We start from the raw sequence: 13,558 nt of genomic DNA, 5'->3' as shown, positions 1-13,558 counted from the left end.
AAAAGTCAACCGCACCACTGATTCCCAGACAGTCTCCCACACTGGTACTAGCGAGGCCTTAAGCTGTGTAACTTCTGCGATCTGGCGAGAGCAGGCACATTCAGCTTAGAATGGCCATTGACATTAAATGCTTTAATCCATAGTCCTTTTTAATCGATTGTGAAACAAAATCTAAACAACATAATAAAAAGTCAACCGCACCACGGATTCCCAGACAGTCTCCCACACTGGTACTAGCGAGGCCTTAAGCTGTGTAACTTCTGCGATCTGACGAGAGCAGGGACATTCATCTTAGAACGGCCATTGACATTAAATGCTTTAATCCATAGTCCTTTTTAATCGATTGTGAAACAAAATCTAAACGACATAATAAAAATTCAACCGCACCACGGATTCCCAGACAGTCTCCCACACTGGTACTAGCGAGGCCTTAAGCTGTGTAACTTCTGCGATCTGACGAGAGCAGGCACATTCAGCTTAGAATGGCCATTGACGTTAAATGCTTTAATCCATAGTCCTATTTAATCTATTGTGAAACAAAATCTAAACGACATAATAAAAAGTCAACCGCACCACAGATTCCCAGACAGTCTCCCACACTGGTACTAGCGAGGCGTTAAGCTGCGTAACTTCTGCGATCTAACGAGAGCAGGCACATTCAGCTTAGAATGGCCATTGACATTAAATGCTTTAATCCATAGTCCTTTTTAATCGATTGTGAAACAAAATCTAAACGACATAATAAAAAGTCAACCGCACCACGGATTCCCAGACAGTCTCCCACACTGGTACTAGCGAGGCCTTAAGCTGTGTAACTTCTGCGATGTGACGAGAGCAGGCACATTCAGCTTAGAATGGCCATTGACATTAAAAGCCTTAATCCATAGTCCTATTTAATCTATTGTGAAACAAAATCTAAACAACATAATAAAAAGTCAACCGCACCACGGATTCCCAGACAGTCTCCCACACTGGTACTAGCGAGGCCTTAAGCTGTGTAACTTCTGCGATCTGACGAGAGCAGGCACATTCAGCTTAGAATGGCCATTGACATTAAGTGCTTTAATCCATAGTCCTTTTTAATCGATTGTGAAACAAAATCTAAACGACATAATAAAAAGTCAACCGCACCACGCATTCCCAGACAGTCTCCCACACTGGTACTAGCGAGGCCTTAAGCTGTGTAACTCCTGCGATCTGACGAGAGCAGGGACATTCAGCTTAGAATGGCCATTGACATTAAATGCTTTAATCCATAGTCCTTTTTAATCGATTGTGAAACAAAATCGAAACGACATAATAAAAAGTCAACCGCACCACGGATTCCCAGACAGTCTCCCACACTGGTACTAGCGAGGCGTTAAGCTGTGTAACTTCTGCGATCTAACGAGAGCAGGCACATCCAGCTTAGAATGGCCATTGACATTAAATGTTTTAATCCATAGTCCTTTTTAATCGATTGTGAAACAAAATCTAAACGACATAATAAAAAGTCAACCGCACCACGGATTCCCAGACAGTCTCCCACACAGGTACTAGCGAGGCCTTAAGCTGTGTAATTTCTGCGATCTGACGAGAGCAGGCACATCCAGCTTAGAATGGCCATTGACATTAAATGCTTTAATCCATAGTCCTTTTTAATCGATTGTGAAACAAAATCTAAACGACATAATAAAAAGTCAACCGCACCACGGATTCCCAGACAGTCTCCCACACTGGTACTAGCGAGGCCTTAAGCTGTGTAACTTCTGCGATCTGACGAGAGCAGGGACATTCAGCTTAGAATGGCCATTGACATTAAATGCTTTAATCCATAGTCCTTTTTAATCGATTGTGAAACAAAATCTAAACGACATAATAAAAAGTCAACCGCACCACGGATTCCCAGACAGTCTCCCACACTGGTACTAGCGAGGCCTTAAGCTTTGTAACTTCTGCGATCTGACGAGAGCAGGCACATTCAGCTTAGAATGGCCATTGACATTAAAAGCCTTAATCCATAGTCCTATTTAATCTATTGTGAAACAAAATCTAAACAACATAATAAAAAGTCAACCGCACCACGGATTCCCAGACAGTCTCCCACACTGGTACTAGCGAGGCCTTAAGCTGTGTAACTCCTGCGATCTGACGAGAGCAGGCACATTCAGCTTAGAATGGCCATTGTCATTAAATGCTTTAATCCATAGTCCTTTTTAATCGATTGTGAAACAAAATCTAAACGACATAATAAAAAGTCAACCGCACCACGGATTCCCAGACAGTCTCCCACACTGGTACTAGCGAGGCCTTAAGCTGTGTAACCCCTGCGATCTAACGAGAGCAGGGACATTCAGCTTAGAATGGCCATTGCCATTAAATGCTTTAATCCATAGTCCTTTTTAATCGATTGTGAAACAAAATCGAAACGACATAATAAAAAGTCAACCGCACCACGGATTCCCAGACAGTCTCCCACACTGGTACTAGCGAGGCGTTAAGCTGTGTAACTTCTGCGATCTAACGAGAGCAGGCACATCCAGCGTAGAATGGCCATTGACATTAAATGTTTTAATCCATAGTCCTTTTTAATCGATTGTGAAACAAAATCTAAACGACATAATAAAAAGTCAACCGCACCATGGATTCCCAGACAGTCTCCCACACAGGTACTAGCGAGGCCTTAAGCTGTGTAACTTCTGCGATCTGACGAGAGCAGGCACATCCAGCTTAGAATGGCCATTGACATTAAATGCTTTAATCCATAGTCCTTTTTAATCGATTGTGAAACAAAATCTAAACGACATAATAAAAAGTCAACCGCACCACGGATTCCCAGACAGTCTCCCACACTGGTACTAGCGAGGACTTAAGCTGAGTAACTTCTGCGATCTGACGAGAGCAGGGACATTCAGCTTAGAATGGCCATTGACATTAAATGCTTTAATCCATAGTCCTTTTTAATCGATTGTGAAACAAAATCTAAACGACATAATAAAAATTCAACCGCACCACGGATTCCCAGACAGTCTACCACACTGGTACTAGCGAGGCCTTAAGCTGTGTAACTTCTGCGTTCTGACGAGAGCAGGCACATTCAGCTTAGAATGGCCATTGACGTTAAATGTTTTAATCCATAGTCCTATTTAATCTATTGTGAAACAAAATCTAAACGACATAATAAAAAGTCAACCGCACCACGGATTCCCAGACAGTCTCCCACACTGGTACTAGCAGGGCCTTAAGCTGTGTAACTTCTGCGATCTGACGAGAGCAGGTACATTCAGCTTACAATGGCCATTGACATTAAATGCTGTAATCCATAGTCCTTTTTAATCGATTGTGAAACAAAATCTAAACGACATAATAAAAAGGCAACCGCACCACGGATTCCCAGACAGTCTCCCACACTGGTACTAGCGAGGCCTTAAGCTGTGTAACTTCTGCGATCTGACGAGAGCAGGCACATACAGCTTAGAATGGCCATTGACATTAAAAGCCTTAATCCATAGTCCTATTTAATCTATTGTGAAACAAAATCTAAACAACATAATTAAAAGTCAAGCGCACCACGGATTCCCAGACTGGTACTAGCGAGGCCTTAAGCAATGTAACTTCTGCGTTCTGACGAGAGCAGGCACATTCAGCTTAGAATGGCCATTGACGATAAATGTTTTAATCCATAGTCCTATTTAATCTATTGTGAAACAAAATCTAAACGACATAATAAAAAGTCAACCGCACCACGGATTCCCAGACAGTCTCCCACACTGGTACTAGCAGGGCCTTAAGCTGTGTAACTTCTGCGATCTGACGAGAGCAGGCACATTCAGCTTACAATGGCCATTGACATTAAATGCTGTAATCCATAGTCCTTTTTAATCGATTGTGAAACAAAATCTAAACGACATAATAAAAAGTCAACCGCACCACGGATTCCCAGACAGTCTCCCACACTGGTACTAGCGAGGGCTTAAGCTGTGTAACTTCTGCGATCTGACGAGAGCAGGGACATTCAGCTTAGAATGGCCATTGACATTAAATGCTTTAATCCATAGTCCTTTTTAATCGATTGTGAAACAAAATCTAAACGACATAATAAAAATTCAACCGCTCCATGGATTCCCAGACAGTCTCCCACACTGGTACTAGCGAGGCCTTAAGCTGTGCAACTTCTGCGATCTGACGAGAGCAGGCACATTCAGCTTAGAATGGCCATTGACAATAAAAGCCTTAATCCATAGTCCTATTTAATCTATTGTGAAACAAAATCTAAACAACACAATAAAAAGTCAACCGCACCACGGATTCCCAGACAGTCTCCCACACTGGTACTAGCGAGGCCTTAAGCTGTGTAACTTCTGCGATCTGACGAGAGCAGGGACATTCAGCTTAGAATGGCCATTGACATTAAATGCTTTAATCCATAGTCCTTTTTAATCGATTGTGAAACAAAATCTAAACGACATAATAAAAATTCAACCGCACCACGGATTCCCAGACAGTCTCCCACACTGGTACTAGCGAGGCCTTAAGCTGTGTAACTTCTGCGTTCGGACGAGAGCAGGCACATTCAGCTTAGAATGGCTATTGACGTTAAATGCTTTAATCCATAGTCCTATTTAATCTATTGTGAAACAAAATCTAAACGACATAATAAATTGTCAACTTCACCACGGATTCCCAGACAGTCTCCCACACTGGTACTAGCGAGGCCTTAAGCTGTGTAACTTCTGCGATCTGACGAGAGCTGGCACATTCAGCTTAGAATGGCCATTGACATTAAATGCTTTAATCCATAGTCCTTTTTAATCGATTGTGAATCAAAATTTAAACGGCATAATAAAAATTCAACCGCACCACGGATTCCCAGACAGTCTCCCACACTGGTACTACCGAGGCCTTAAGCTGTGTAACTTCTGCGATCTGACGAGAGCAGTCACATTCAGCTTAGAATGGCCATTGACATTAAATGCTTTAATCCATAGTCCTTTTTAATCGATTGTGAAACAAAATCTAAACGACATAATAAAAAGTCAACCGCACCACGGATTCCCAGACAGTCTCCCACACTGGTACTAGGGAGGCCTTAAGCTTCGTAACTTCTGCGATCTGACGAGAGCAGGCACATTCAGCTTAGAATGGCCATTGACATTAAATGCTTTAATCCATAGTCCTTTTTAATCGATTGTGAAAGAAAATCTAAACGACATACTAAAAAGTCAACCGCACCACGGATTCCCAGACAGTCTCCCAAACTGGTACTAGCGAGGCGTTAAGCTGTGTAACTTCTGCGATGTAACGAGAGCAGGCACATTCAGCTTAGAATGGCCATTGACATTAAATGCTTTAATCCATAGTCCCTTTTAATCGATTGTGAAACAAAATCTAAACGACATAATAAATAGTCAACCGTACCAAGGATTCCCAGACAGTCTCCCACACTGGTACTAGCAAGGCCTTAAGCTTTGTAAGTTCTGCGATCTGACGAGAGCAGGCACATTCAGCTTAGAATGGCCATTGACGTTAAATGCTTTAATCCATAGTCCTATTTAATCTATTGTGAAACAAAATCTAAACGACATAATCAAAAGTCAACCGCACCACGGATTCCCAGACAGTCTCCCACACTGGTACTAGCGAGGCGTTAAGCTGTGTAACTTCTGCGATCTAACGAGAGAAGGCACATTCAGCTTAGAATGGCCATTGACATTAAATGCTTTAATCCATAGTCCTTTTTAATCGATTGTGAAACAAAATCTAAACGACATAATAAAAAGGCAACCGCACCACGAATTCCCAGACAGTCTCCCACACTGGTACTAGCGAGGCCTTAAGCTGTGTAACTTCTGTGATCTGACGAGAGCAGGCACATTCAGCTTAGAATGGCCATTGACATTAAAGGCATTAATCCATAGTCCTTTTTAATCGATTGTGAAACAAAATCTAAACGACATAATAAAAACTCAACCGCACCACAGATTCCCAGACAGTCTCCCACACTGGTACTAGCGAGGCCTTAAGCTGTGTAACTTCTGCGATCTGACGAGAGCAGGGACATTCAGCCTAGAATGGCCATTGACATTAAATGTTTTAATCCATAGTCCTTTTTAATCGATTGTGAAACAAAATCTAAACGACATAATAAAAATTCAACCACAACACAGATTGCCAGACAGTCTCCCACACTGGTACTAGCGAGACCTTAAGCTGTGTAACTTCTGCGATCTAACGAGAGCAGGCACATTCAGCTTCGAATGGCCATTGACATTAAATGCTTTAATCCATAGTCCTTTTTAATCGATTGTGAAACAAAATCTAAACATAATAAAAAGTCAACCGCACCACGGATTCCCAGACAGTCTCCCACACTGGTACTAGCGAGACCTTAAGCTATGTAACTTCTGCGATCTGACGAGAGCAGGCACATTCAGCTTAGAATGGCCATTGACATTAAAAGCCTTAATCCATAGTCCTATTTAATCTATTGTGAAACAAAATCTAAACAACATAATAAAAAGTCAACCGCACCACGGATTCCCAGACAGTCTCCCACACTGGTACTAGCGTGGCCTTAAGCTATGTAACTTCTGCGTTCTGACGAGAGCAGGCACATTCAGCTTAGAATGGCCATTGACGTTAAATGTTTTAATCCATAGTCCTATTTAATCTATTGTGAAACAAAATCTAAACGACATAATAAAAAGTCAACCGCACCACGGATTCCCAGACAGTCTCCCACACTGGTACTAGCGTGGCCTTAAGCTGTGTAACTTCTGCGATCTGACGAGAGCAGGCACATTCAGCTTAGAATGGCCATTGACATTAAATGCTTTAATCCATAGTCCTTTTTAATCGATTGTGAAACAAAATCTAAACGACATAATAAAAAGTCAACTGCACCACGGATTCCCAGACAGTCTCCCACACTGGTACTAGCGAGGCCTTAAGCTGTGTAACTTCTGCGATCTGACGAGAGCAGGCACATTCAGCTTAGAATGGCCATTGACATTAAATGCTTTAATCCATAGTCCTTTTTAATCGATTGTGAAACAAAATCTAAACGACATAATAAAAATTCAACCGCACCACGGATTCCCAGACAGTCTCCCACACTGGTACTAGCGAGGCCTTAAGCTGAGTAACTTCTGCGTTCTAACGAGAGCAGGCACATTCAGCTTAGAATGGCCATTGACATTAAAAGCCTTAATCCATAGTCCTATTTAATCTATTGTGAAACAAAAGCTAAACAACATAATAAAAAATCAACCGCACCACGGATTCCCAGACAGTCTCCCACACTGGTACTAGCGAGGCCTTAAGCTGTGTAACTTCTGCGTTCTGACGAGAGCAGGCACATTCAGCTTAGAATGGCCATTGACGTTAAATGCTTTAATCCATAGTCCTATTTAATCGATTGTGAAACAAAATCTAAACGACATAATAAAAAGTCAACCGCACCACGGATTCCCAGACAGTCTCCCACACTGGTACTAGCGAGGCCTTAAGCTGTGTAACTTCTGCGATCTGACGAGAGCAGGCACATTCAGCTTAGAATGGCCATTGACAATAAATGCTTTAATCAATAGTCCTTTTTAATCGATTGTGAAACAAAATCTAAACGACATAATAAAAATTCAACCGCACCACGGATTCCCAGACAGTCTCCCACACTGGTACTAGCGAGGCGTTAAGCTGTGTAACTTCTGCGATCTAACGAGAGCAGGCACATTCAGCTTAGAATGGCCATTGACATTAAATGCTTTAATCCATAGTCCTTTTTAATCGATTGTGAAACAAAATCTAAACGACATAATAAAAAGTCAACCGCACCACGGATTCCCAGACAGTCTCCCACACTGGTACTAGCGAGGCTTTAAGCTGTGTAACTTCTGCGATCTGACGAGAGCAGGCACATTCAGCTTAGAATGGCCATTGACATTAAAAGCCTTAATCCATAGTCCTATTTAATCTATTGTGAAACAAAATCTAAACAACATAATAAAAAGTCAACCGCACCACGGATTCCCAGACAGTCTCCCACACTGGTACTAGCGAGGCCTTAAGCTGTGTAACTTCTGCGATCTGACGAGAGCAGGGACATTCAGCTTAGAATGGCCATTGACATTAAATGCTTTAATCCATAGTCCTTTTTAATCGATTGTGAAACAAAATCTAAACGACATAATAAGAATTCAACCGCACCACGGATTCCCAGACAGTCTCCCACACTGGTACTAGCGAGGCCTTAAGCTGTGTAACTTCTGCATTCTGACGAGAGCAGGCACATTCAGCTTAGAACGGCCATTGACGTTAAATGCTTTAATCCATAGTCCTATTTAATCTATTGTGAAACAAAATCTAAACGACATAATAAAAAGTCAACCGCACCACGGATTCCCAGACAGTCTGCCACACTGGTACTAGCGAGGCCTTAAGCTGTGTAACTTCTGCGATCTGACGAGAGCAGGGACATTCAGCTTAGAATGGCCAATGACAGTAAATGCTTTAATCCATAGTCCTTTTTAATCGATTGTGAAACAAAATCTAAACGACATAATAAAAGTTCAACCGCACCACGGATTCCCAGACAGTCTCCCACACTGGTACTAGCGAGGCCTTAAGCTGTGTAACTTCTGCGTTCTGACGAGAGCAGGCACATTCAGCTTAGAATGGCCATTGACGTTGAATGCTTTAATCCATAGTCCTATTTAATCTATTGTGAAACAAAATCTAAACGACATAATAAAAAGTCAACCGCACCACGGATTCCCAGACAGTCTCCCACACTGGTACTAGCGAGGCCTTAAGCTGTGTAACTTCTGCGATCTGACGAGAGCAGGCACATTCAGCTTAGAATGGCCATTGACATTAAATGCTTTAATCCATAGTCCTTTTTAATCGATTGTGAAACAAAATCTAAACGACATAATAAAAAGTCAACCGCACCATGGATTCCCAGACAGTCTCCCACACTGGTACTAGCGAGGCCTTAAGCTGTGTAACTTCTGCGATCTGACGAGAGCAGGCACATTCAGCTTAGAATGGCCATTGACATTAAAAGCCTTAATCCATAGTCCTATTTAATCTATTGTGAAACAAAAGCTAAACAACATAATAAAAAGTCAACCGCACCACGGATTCCCAGACAGTCTCCCACACTGGTACTAGCGAGGCCTTAAGCTGTGTAACTTCTGCGTTCTGACGAGAGCAGGCACATTCAGCTTAGAATGGCCATTGACGTTAAATGCTTTAATCCATAGTCCTATTTAATCGATTGTGAAACAAAATCTAAACGACATAATAAAAAGTCAACCGCACCACGGATTCCCAGACAGTCTCCCACATTGGTACTAGCGAGGCCTTAAGCTGTGTAACTTCTGCGATCTGACGAGAGCAGGCACATTCAGCTTAGAATGGCCATTGACAATAAATGCTTTAATCCATAGTCCTTTTTAATCGATTGTGAAACAAAATCTAAACGACATAATAAAAATTCAACCGCACCACGGATTCCCAGACAGTCTCCCACACTGGTACTAGCGAGGCCTTAAGCTGTGTAACTTCTGCGATCTGACGAGAGCAGGCACATTCAGCTTAGAATGGCCATTGACGTTAAATGCTTTAATCCATAGTCCTATTTAATCTATTGTGAAACAAAATCTAAACGACATAATAAAAAGTCAACCGCACCACGGATTTCCAGACAGTCTCCCACACTGGTACTAGCGAGGCGTTAAGCTGTGTAACTTCTGCGATCTAACGAGAGAAGGCACATTCAGCTTAGAATGGCCATTGACATTAAATGCTTTAATCCATAGTCCTTTTTAATCGATTGTGAAACAAAATCTAAACAACATAATAAAAAGTCAACCGCACCACGGATTCCCAGACAGTCTCCCACACTGGTACTAGCGAGGCCTTAAGCTGTGTAACTTCTGCGATCTGACGAGAGCAGGCACATTCAGCTTAGAATGGCCATTGACATTAAAAGCTTTAATCCATAGTCCTATTTAATCTATTGTGAAACAAAATCTAAACAACATAATAAAAAGTCAACCGCACCACGGATTCCCAGAAAGTCTCCCACACTTGTACTAGCGAGGCCTTAAGCTGTGTAACTTCTGCGATCTGACGAGAGCAGGGACATTCAGCTTAGAATGGCCATTGACATTAAATGCTTTAATCCATAGTCCTTTTTAATCGATTGTGAAACAAAATCTAAACGACATAATAAGAATTCAACCGCACCACGGATTCCCAGACAGTCTCCCACACTGGTACTAGCGAGGCGTTAAGCTGTGTAACTTCTGCATTCTGACGAGAGCAGGCACATTCAGCTTAGAACTGCCATTGACGTTAAATGCTTTAATCCATAGTCCTATTTAATCTATTGTGAAACAAAATCTAAACGACATAATAAAAAGTCAACCGCACCACGGATTCCCAGACAGTCTGCCACACTGGTAATAGCGAGGCCTTAAGCTGTGTAACTTCTGCGATCTGACGAGAGCAGGGACATTCAGCTTAGAATGGCCATTGACAGTAAATGCTTTAATCCATAGTCCTTTTTAATCGATTGTGAAACAAAATCTAAACGACATAATAAAAATTCAACCGCACCACGGATTCCCAGACAGTCTCCCACACTGGTACTAGCGAGGCCTTAAGCTGTGTAACTTCTGCGTTCTGACGAGAGCAGGCACATTCAGCTTAGAATGGCCATTGACGTTAAATGCTTTAATCCATAGTCCTATTTAATCTATTGTGAAACAAAATCTAAACGACATAATAAAAAGTCAACCGCACCACGGATTCCCAGACAGTCTCCCACACTGGTACTAGCGAGGCCTTAAGCTGTGTAACTTCTGCGATCTGACGAGAGCAGGCACATTCAGCTTAGAATGGCCATTGACATTAAATGCTTTAATCCATAGTCCTTTTTAATCGATTGTGAAACAAAATCTAAACGACATAATAAAAAGTCAACCGCACCACGGATTCCCAGACAGTCTCCCACACTGGTACTAGCGAGGCCTTAAGCTGTGTAACTTCTGCGATCTGACGAGAGCAGGCACATTCAGCTTAGAAATGCCATTGACATTAAATGCTTTAATCCATAGTCCTTTTTAATCGATTGTGAAACAAAATCTAAACGACATAATAAAAATTCAACCGCACCACGGATTCCCAGACAGTCTCCCACACTGGTACTAGCGAGGCCTTAAGCTGTGTAACTTCTGCGATCTGACGAGAGCAGGAACATTCAGCTTAGAATGGCCATTGACATTAAAAGCCTTAATCCATAGTCCTATTTAATCTATTGTGAAACAAAATCTAAACGACATAATAAAAAGTCAACCGCACCACGGATTCCCAGACAGTCTCCCACACTGGTACTAGCGAGGCCTTAAGCTGTGAAACTTCTGCGATCTGACGAGAGCAGGGACATTCAGCTTAGAATGGCCATTGACATTAAATGCTTTAATCCATAGTCCTATTTAATCGATTGTGAAACAAAATCTAAACGACATAATAAAAAGTCAACTGCACCACGGATTCCCAGACAGTCTCCCACACTGGTACTAGCGAGGCCTTAAGCTGTGTAACTTCTGCGATCTGACGAGAGCAGGCACATTCAGCTTAGAATGGCCATTGACATTAAAAGTCTTAATCCATAGTCCTATTTAATCTATTGTGAAACAAAATCTAAACAACATAATAAAAAGAAAACCGCACCACGGATTCCCAGACTGTCTCCCACAATGGTACTAGCGAGGCCTTAAGCTGTGTAACTTCTGCGATCTGACGAGAGCAGGCACATTCAGGTTAGAATGGCCATTGACATTAAATGCTTTAATCCATAGTCCTTTTTAATCGATTGTGAAACAAAATCTAAACGACATAATAAAAAGTCAACCGCACCACAGATTCCCAGACAGTCTCCCACACTGGTACTAGGGAGGCCTTAAGCTTCGTAACTTCTGCGATCTGACGAGAGCAGGCACATTCAGCTTAGAATGGCCATTGACATTAAATGCTTTAATCCATAGTCCTTTTTAATCGATTGTGAAAGAAAATCTAAACGACATACTAAAAAGTCAACCGCACCACGGATTCCCAGACAGTCTCCCAAACTGGTACTAGCGAGGCGTTAAGCTGTGTAACTTCTGCGATGTAACGAGAGCAGGCACATTCAGCTTAGAATGGCCATTGACATTAAATGCTTTAATCCATAGTCCCTTTTAATCGATTGTGAAACAAAATCTAAACGACATAATAAATAGTCAACCGTACCAAGGATTCCCAGACAGTCTCCCACACTGGTACTAGCAAGGCCTTAAGCTTTGTAAGTTCTGCGATCTGACGAGAGCAGGCACATTCAGCTTAGAATGGCCATTGACGTTAAATGCTTTAATCCATAGTCCTATTTAATCTATTGTGAAACAAAATCTAAACGACATAATCAAAAGTCAACCGCACCACGGATTCCCAGACAGTCTCCCACACTGGTACTAGCGAGGCGTTAAGCTGTGTAACTTCTGCGATCTAACGAGAGAAGGCACATTCAGCTTAGAATGGCCATTGACATTAAATGCTTTAATCCATAGTCCTTTTTAATCGATTGTGAAACAAAATCTAAACGACATAATAAAAAGGCAACCGCACCACGAATTCCCAGACAGTCTCCCACACTGGTACTAGCGAGGCCTTAAGCTGTGTAACTTCTGTGATCTGACGAGAGCAGGCACATTCAGCTTAGAATGGCCATTGACATTAAAGGCATTAATCCATAGTCCTTTTTAATCGATTGTGAAACAAAATCTAAACGACATAATAAAAACTCAACCGCACCACAGATTCCCAGACAGTCTCCCACACTGGTACTAGCGAGGCCTTAAGCTGTGTAACTTCTGCGATCTGACGAGAGCAGGGACATTCAGCCTAGAATGGCCATTGACATTAAATGTTTTAATCCATAGTCCTTTTTAATCGATTGTGAAACAAAATCTAAACGACATAATAAAAATTCAACCACAACACAGATTGCCAGACAATCTCCCACACTGGTACTAGCGAGACCTTAAGCTGTGTAACTTCTGCGATCTAACGAGAGCAGGCACATTCAGCTTCGAATGGCCATTGACATTAAATGCTTTAATCCATAGTCCTTTTTAATCGATTGTGAAACAAAATCTAAACATAATAAAAAGTCAACCGCACCACGGATTCCCAGACAGTCTCCCACACTGGTACTAGCGAGACCTTAAGCTATGTAACTTCTGCGATCTGACGAGAGCAGGCACATTCAGCTTAGAATGGCCATTGACATTAAAAGCCTTAATCCATAGTCCTATTTAATCTATTGTGAAACAAAATCTAAACAACATAATAAAAAGTCAACCGCACCACGGATTCCCAGACAGTCTCCCACACTGGTACTAGCGTGGCCTTAAGCTATGTAACTTCTGCGTTCTGACGAGAGCAGGCACATTCAGCTTAGAATGGCCATTGACGTTAAATGTTTTAATCCATAGTCCTATTTAATCTATTGTGAAACAAAATCTAAACGACATAA

At 41.9% G+C, this 13,558-nt stretch overlaps 58 pseudogenes; all 58 read right to left on the bottom strand.

The window, feature by feature from the left end:
* Positions 1-3: 3 nt before the first annotated feature.
* On the bottom strand, positions 4-122 carry LOC142669652 (5S ribosomal RNA; annotated as a pseudogene).
* Positions 123-189: 67 nt separating this feature from the next.
* LOC142669904 (5S ribosomal RNA) lies at positions 190-308 on the bottom strand (annotated as a pseudogene).
* Positions 309-375: 67 nt separating this feature from the next.
* LOC142669141 (5S ribosomal RNA) lies at positions 376-494 on the bottom strand (annotated as a pseudogene).
* A 67-nt stretch (positions 495-561) lies between these two features.
* Positions 562-680, bottom strand: LOC142669810 (5S ribosomal RNA; annotated as a pseudogene).
* Positions 681-747: 67 nt separating this feature from the next.
* Positions 748-866, bottom strand: LOC142669949 (5S ribosomal RNA; annotated as a pseudogene).
* Positions 867-933: 67 nt separating this feature from the next.
* Positions 934-1,052, bottom strand: LOC142670326 (5S ribosomal RNA; annotated as a pseudogene).
* Positions 1,053-1,119: 67 nt separating this feature from the next.
* Positions 1,120-1,238, bottom strand: LOC142669399 (5S ribosomal RNA; annotated as a pseudogene).
* Positions 1,239-1,305: 67 nt separating this feature from the next.
* Positions 1,306-1,424, bottom strand: LOC142669805 (5S ribosomal RNA; annotated as a pseudogene).
* Positions 1,425-1,491: 67 nt separating this feature from the next.
* LOC142670376 (5S ribosomal RNA) lies at positions 1,492-1,610 on the bottom strand (annotated as a pseudogene).
* A 67-nt stretch (positions 1,611-1,677) lies between these two features.
* On the bottom strand, positions 1,678-1,796 carry LOC142670487 (5S ribosomal RNA; annotated as a pseudogene).
* Positions 1,797-1,863: 67 nt separating this feature from the next.
* LOC142669270 (5S ribosomal RNA) lies at positions 1,864-1,982 on the bottom strand (annotated as a pseudogene).
* Positions 1,983-2,049: 67 nt separating this feature from the next.
* Positions 2,050-2,168, bottom strand: LOC142669490 (5S ribosomal RNA; annotated as a pseudogene).
* A 439-nt stretch (positions 2,169-2,607) lies between these two features.
* Positions 2,608-2,726, bottom strand: LOC142669388 (5S ribosomal RNA; annotated as a pseudogene).
* A 67-nt stretch (positions 2,727-2,793) lies between these two features.
* Positions 2,794-2,912, bottom strand: LOC142669644 (5S ribosomal RNA; annotated as a pseudogene).
* A 67-nt stretch (positions 2,913-2,979) lies between these two features.
* LOC142669479 (5S ribosomal RNA) lies at positions 2,980-3,098 on the bottom strand (annotated as a pseudogene).
* A 67-nt stretch (positions 3,099-3,165) lies between these two features.
* LOC142669581 (5S ribosomal RNA) lies at positions 3,166-3,284 on the bottom strand (annotated as a pseudogene).
* Positions 3,285-3,351: 67 nt separating this feature from the next.
* LOC142669087 (5S ribosomal RNA) lies at positions 3,352-3,470 on the bottom strand (annotated as a pseudogene).
* Positions 3,471-3,711: 241 nt separating this feature from the next.
* Positions 3,712-3,830, bottom strand: LOC142669909 (5S ribosomal RNA; annotated as a pseudogene).
* A 67-nt stretch (positions 3,831-3,897) lies between these two features.
* Positions 3,898-4,016, bottom strand: LOC142669547 (5S ribosomal RNA; annotated as a pseudogene).
* A 253-nt stretch (positions 4,017-4,269) lies between these two features.
* On the bottom strand, positions 4,270-4,388 carry LOC142670486 (5S ribosomal RNA; annotated as a pseudogene).
* Positions 4,389-4,455: 67 nt separating this feature from the next.
* Positions 4,456-4,574, bottom strand: LOC142670596 (5S ribosomal RNA; annotated as a pseudogene).
* Positions 4,575-4,641: 67 nt separating this feature from the next.
* On the bottom strand, positions 4,642-4,760 carry LOC142670074 (5S ribosomal RNA; annotated as a pseudogene).
* A 67-nt stretch (positions 4,761-4,827) lies between these two features.
* Positions 4,828-4,946, bottom strand: LOC142669569 (5S ribosomal RNA; annotated as a pseudogene).
* A 67-nt stretch (positions 4,947-5,013) lies between these two features.
* Positions 5,014-5,132, bottom strand: LOC142669659 (5S ribosomal RNA; annotated as a pseudogene).
* A 625-nt stretch (positions 5,133-5,757) lies between these two features.
* On the bottom strand, positions 5,758-5,876 carry LOC142669540 (5S ribosomal RNA; annotated as a pseudogene).
* Positions 5,877-5,943: 67 nt separating this feature from the next.
* Positions 5,944-6,062, bottom strand: LOC142669987 (5S ribosomal RNA; annotated as a pseudogene).
* A 250-nt stretch (positions 6,063-6,312) lies between these two features.
* On the bottom strand, positions 6,313-6,431 carry LOC142669557 (5S ribosomal RNA; annotated as a pseudogene).
* A 67-nt stretch (positions 6,432-6,498) lies between these two features.
* LOC142670399 (5S ribosomal RNA) lies at positions 6,499-6,617 on the bottom strand (annotated as a pseudogene).
* A 67-nt stretch (positions 6,618-6,684) lies between these two features.
* Positions 6,685-6,803, bottom strand: LOC142669138 (5S ribosomal RNA; annotated as a pseudogene).
* Positions 6,804-6,870: 67 nt separating this feature from the next.
* Positions 6,871-6,989, bottom strand: LOC142670363 (5S ribosomal RNA; annotated as a pseudogene).
* A 67-nt stretch (positions 6,990-7,056) lies between these two features.
* LOC142669367 (5S ribosomal RNA) lies at positions 7,057-7,175 on the bottom strand (annotated as a pseudogene).
* Positions 7,176-7,242: 67 nt separating this feature from the next.
* LOC142670387 (5S ribosomal RNA) lies at positions 7,243-7,361 on the bottom strand (annotated as a pseudogene).
* A 67-nt stretch (positions 7,362-7,428) lies between these two features.
* LOC142670323 (5S ribosomal RNA) lies at positions 7,429-7,547 on the bottom strand (annotated as a pseudogene).
* A 67-nt stretch (positions 7,548-7,614) lies between these two features.
* On the bottom strand, positions 7,615-7,733 carry LOC142670229 (5S ribosomal RNA; annotated as a pseudogene).
* A 67-nt stretch (positions 7,734-7,800) lies between these two features.
* Positions 7,801-7,919, bottom strand: LOC142669377 (5S ribosomal RNA; annotated as a pseudogene).
* A 67-nt stretch (positions 7,920-7,986) lies between these two features.
* Positions 7,987-8,105, bottom strand: LOC142670485 (5S ribosomal RNA; annotated as a pseudogene).
* A 67-nt stretch (positions 8,106-8,172) lies between these two features.
* LOC142670037 (5S ribosomal RNA) lies at positions 8,173-8,291 on the bottom strand (annotated as a pseudogene).
* A 67-nt stretch (positions 8,292-8,358) lies between these two features.
* On the bottom strand, positions 8,359-8,477 carry LOC142669945 (5S ribosomal RNA; annotated as a pseudogene).
* Positions 8,478-8,544: 67 nt separating this feature from the next.
* On the bottom strand, positions 8,545-8,663 carry LOC142670529 (5S ribosomal RNA; annotated as a pseudogene).
* Positions 8,664-8,730: 67 nt separating this feature from the next.
* LOC142670322 (5S ribosomal RNA) lies at positions 8,731-8,849 on the bottom strand (annotated as a pseudogene).
* Positions 8,850-8,916: 67 nt separating this feature from the next.
* LOC142669255 (5S ribosomal RNA) lies at positions 8,917-9,035 on the bottom strand (annotated as a pseudogene).
* A 67-nt stretch (positions 9,036-9,102) lies between these two features.
* LOC142670531 (5S ribosomal RNA) lies at positions 9,103-9,221 on the bottom strand (annotated as a pseudogene).
* Positions 9,222-9,288: 67 nt separating this feature from the next.
* On the bottom strand, positions 9,289-9,407 carry LOC142670407 (5S ribosomal RNA; annotated as a pseudogene).
* Positions 9,408-9,474: 67 nt separating this feature from the next.
* On the bottom strand, positions 9,475-9,593 carry LOC142669139 (5S ribosomal RNA; annotated as a pseudogene).
* Positions 9,594-9,846: 253 nt separating this feature from the next.
* LOC142670321 (5S ribosomal RNA) lies at positions 9,847-9,965 on the bottom strand (annotated as a pseudogene).
* Positions 9,966-10,032: 67 nt separating this feature from the next.
* Positions 10,033-10,151, bottom strand: LOC142669189 (5S ribosomal RNA; annotated as a pseudogene).
* A 253-nt stretch (positions 10,152-10,404) lies between these two features.
* Positions 10,405-10,523, bottom strand: LOC142670123 (5S ribosomal RNA; annotated as a pseudogene).
* Positions 10,524-10,590: 67 nt separating this feature from the next.
* Positions 10,591-10,709, bottom strand: LOC142670608 (5S ribosomal RNA; annotated as a pseudogene).
* Positions 10,710-10,776: 67 nt separating this feature from the next.
* LOC142670320 (5S ribosomal RNA) lies at positions 10,777-10,895 on the bottom strand (annotated as a pseudogene).
* A 67-nt stretch (positions 10,896-10,962) lies between these two features.
* On the bottom strand, positions 10,963-11,081 carry LOC142669439 (5S ribosomal RNA; annotated as a pseudogene).
* Positions 11,082-11,148: 67 nt separating this feature from the next.
* Positions 11,149-11,267, bottom strand: LOC142669156 (5S ribosomal RNA; annotated as a pseudogene).
* Positions 11,268-11,334: 67 nt separating this feature from the next.
* LOC142669594 (5S ribosomal RNA) lies at positions 11,335-11,453 on the bottom strand (annotated as a pseudogene).
* A 67-nt stretch (positions 11,454-11,520) lies between these two features.
* Positions 11,521-11,639, bottom strand: LOC142670362 (5S ribosomal RNA; annotated as a pseudogene).
* Positions 11,640-11,892: 253 nt separating this feature from the next.
* On the bottom strand, positions 11,893-12,011 carry LOC142669542 (5S ribosomal RNA; annotated as a pseudogene).
* Positions 12,012-12,636: 625 nt separating this feature from the next.
* On the bottom strand, positions 12,637-12,755 carry LOC142669539 (5S ribosomal RNA; annotated as a pseudogene).
* Positions 12,756-12,822: 67 nt separating this feature from the next.
* LOC142669985 (5S ribosomal RNA) lies at positions 12,823-12,941 on the bottom strand (annotated as a pseudogene).
* Positions 12,942-13,191: 250 nt separating this feature from the next.
* LOC142669556 (5S ribosomal RNA) lies at positions 13,192-13,310 on the bottom strand (annotated as a pseudogene).
* A 67-nt stretch (positions 13,311-13,377) lies between these two features.
* Positions 13,378-13,496, bottom strand: LOC142670398 (5S ribosomal RNA; annotated as a pseudogene).
* Between the last annotated feature and the right edge of the window lie 62 nt (positions 13,497-13,558).

Source organism: Rhinoderma darwinii, assembly GCF_050947455.1.
Source record: "Rhinoderma darwinii isolate aRhiDar2 chromosome 1 unlocalized genomic scaffold, aRhiDar2.hap1 SUPER_1_unloc_15, whole genome shotgun sequence".
NCBI lineage: Eukaryota > Metazoa > Chordata > Amphibia > Anura > Rhinodermatidae > Rhinoderma > Rhinoderma darwinii.
This window is presented reverse-complemented; position numbering and strand designations above follow the sequence as displayed.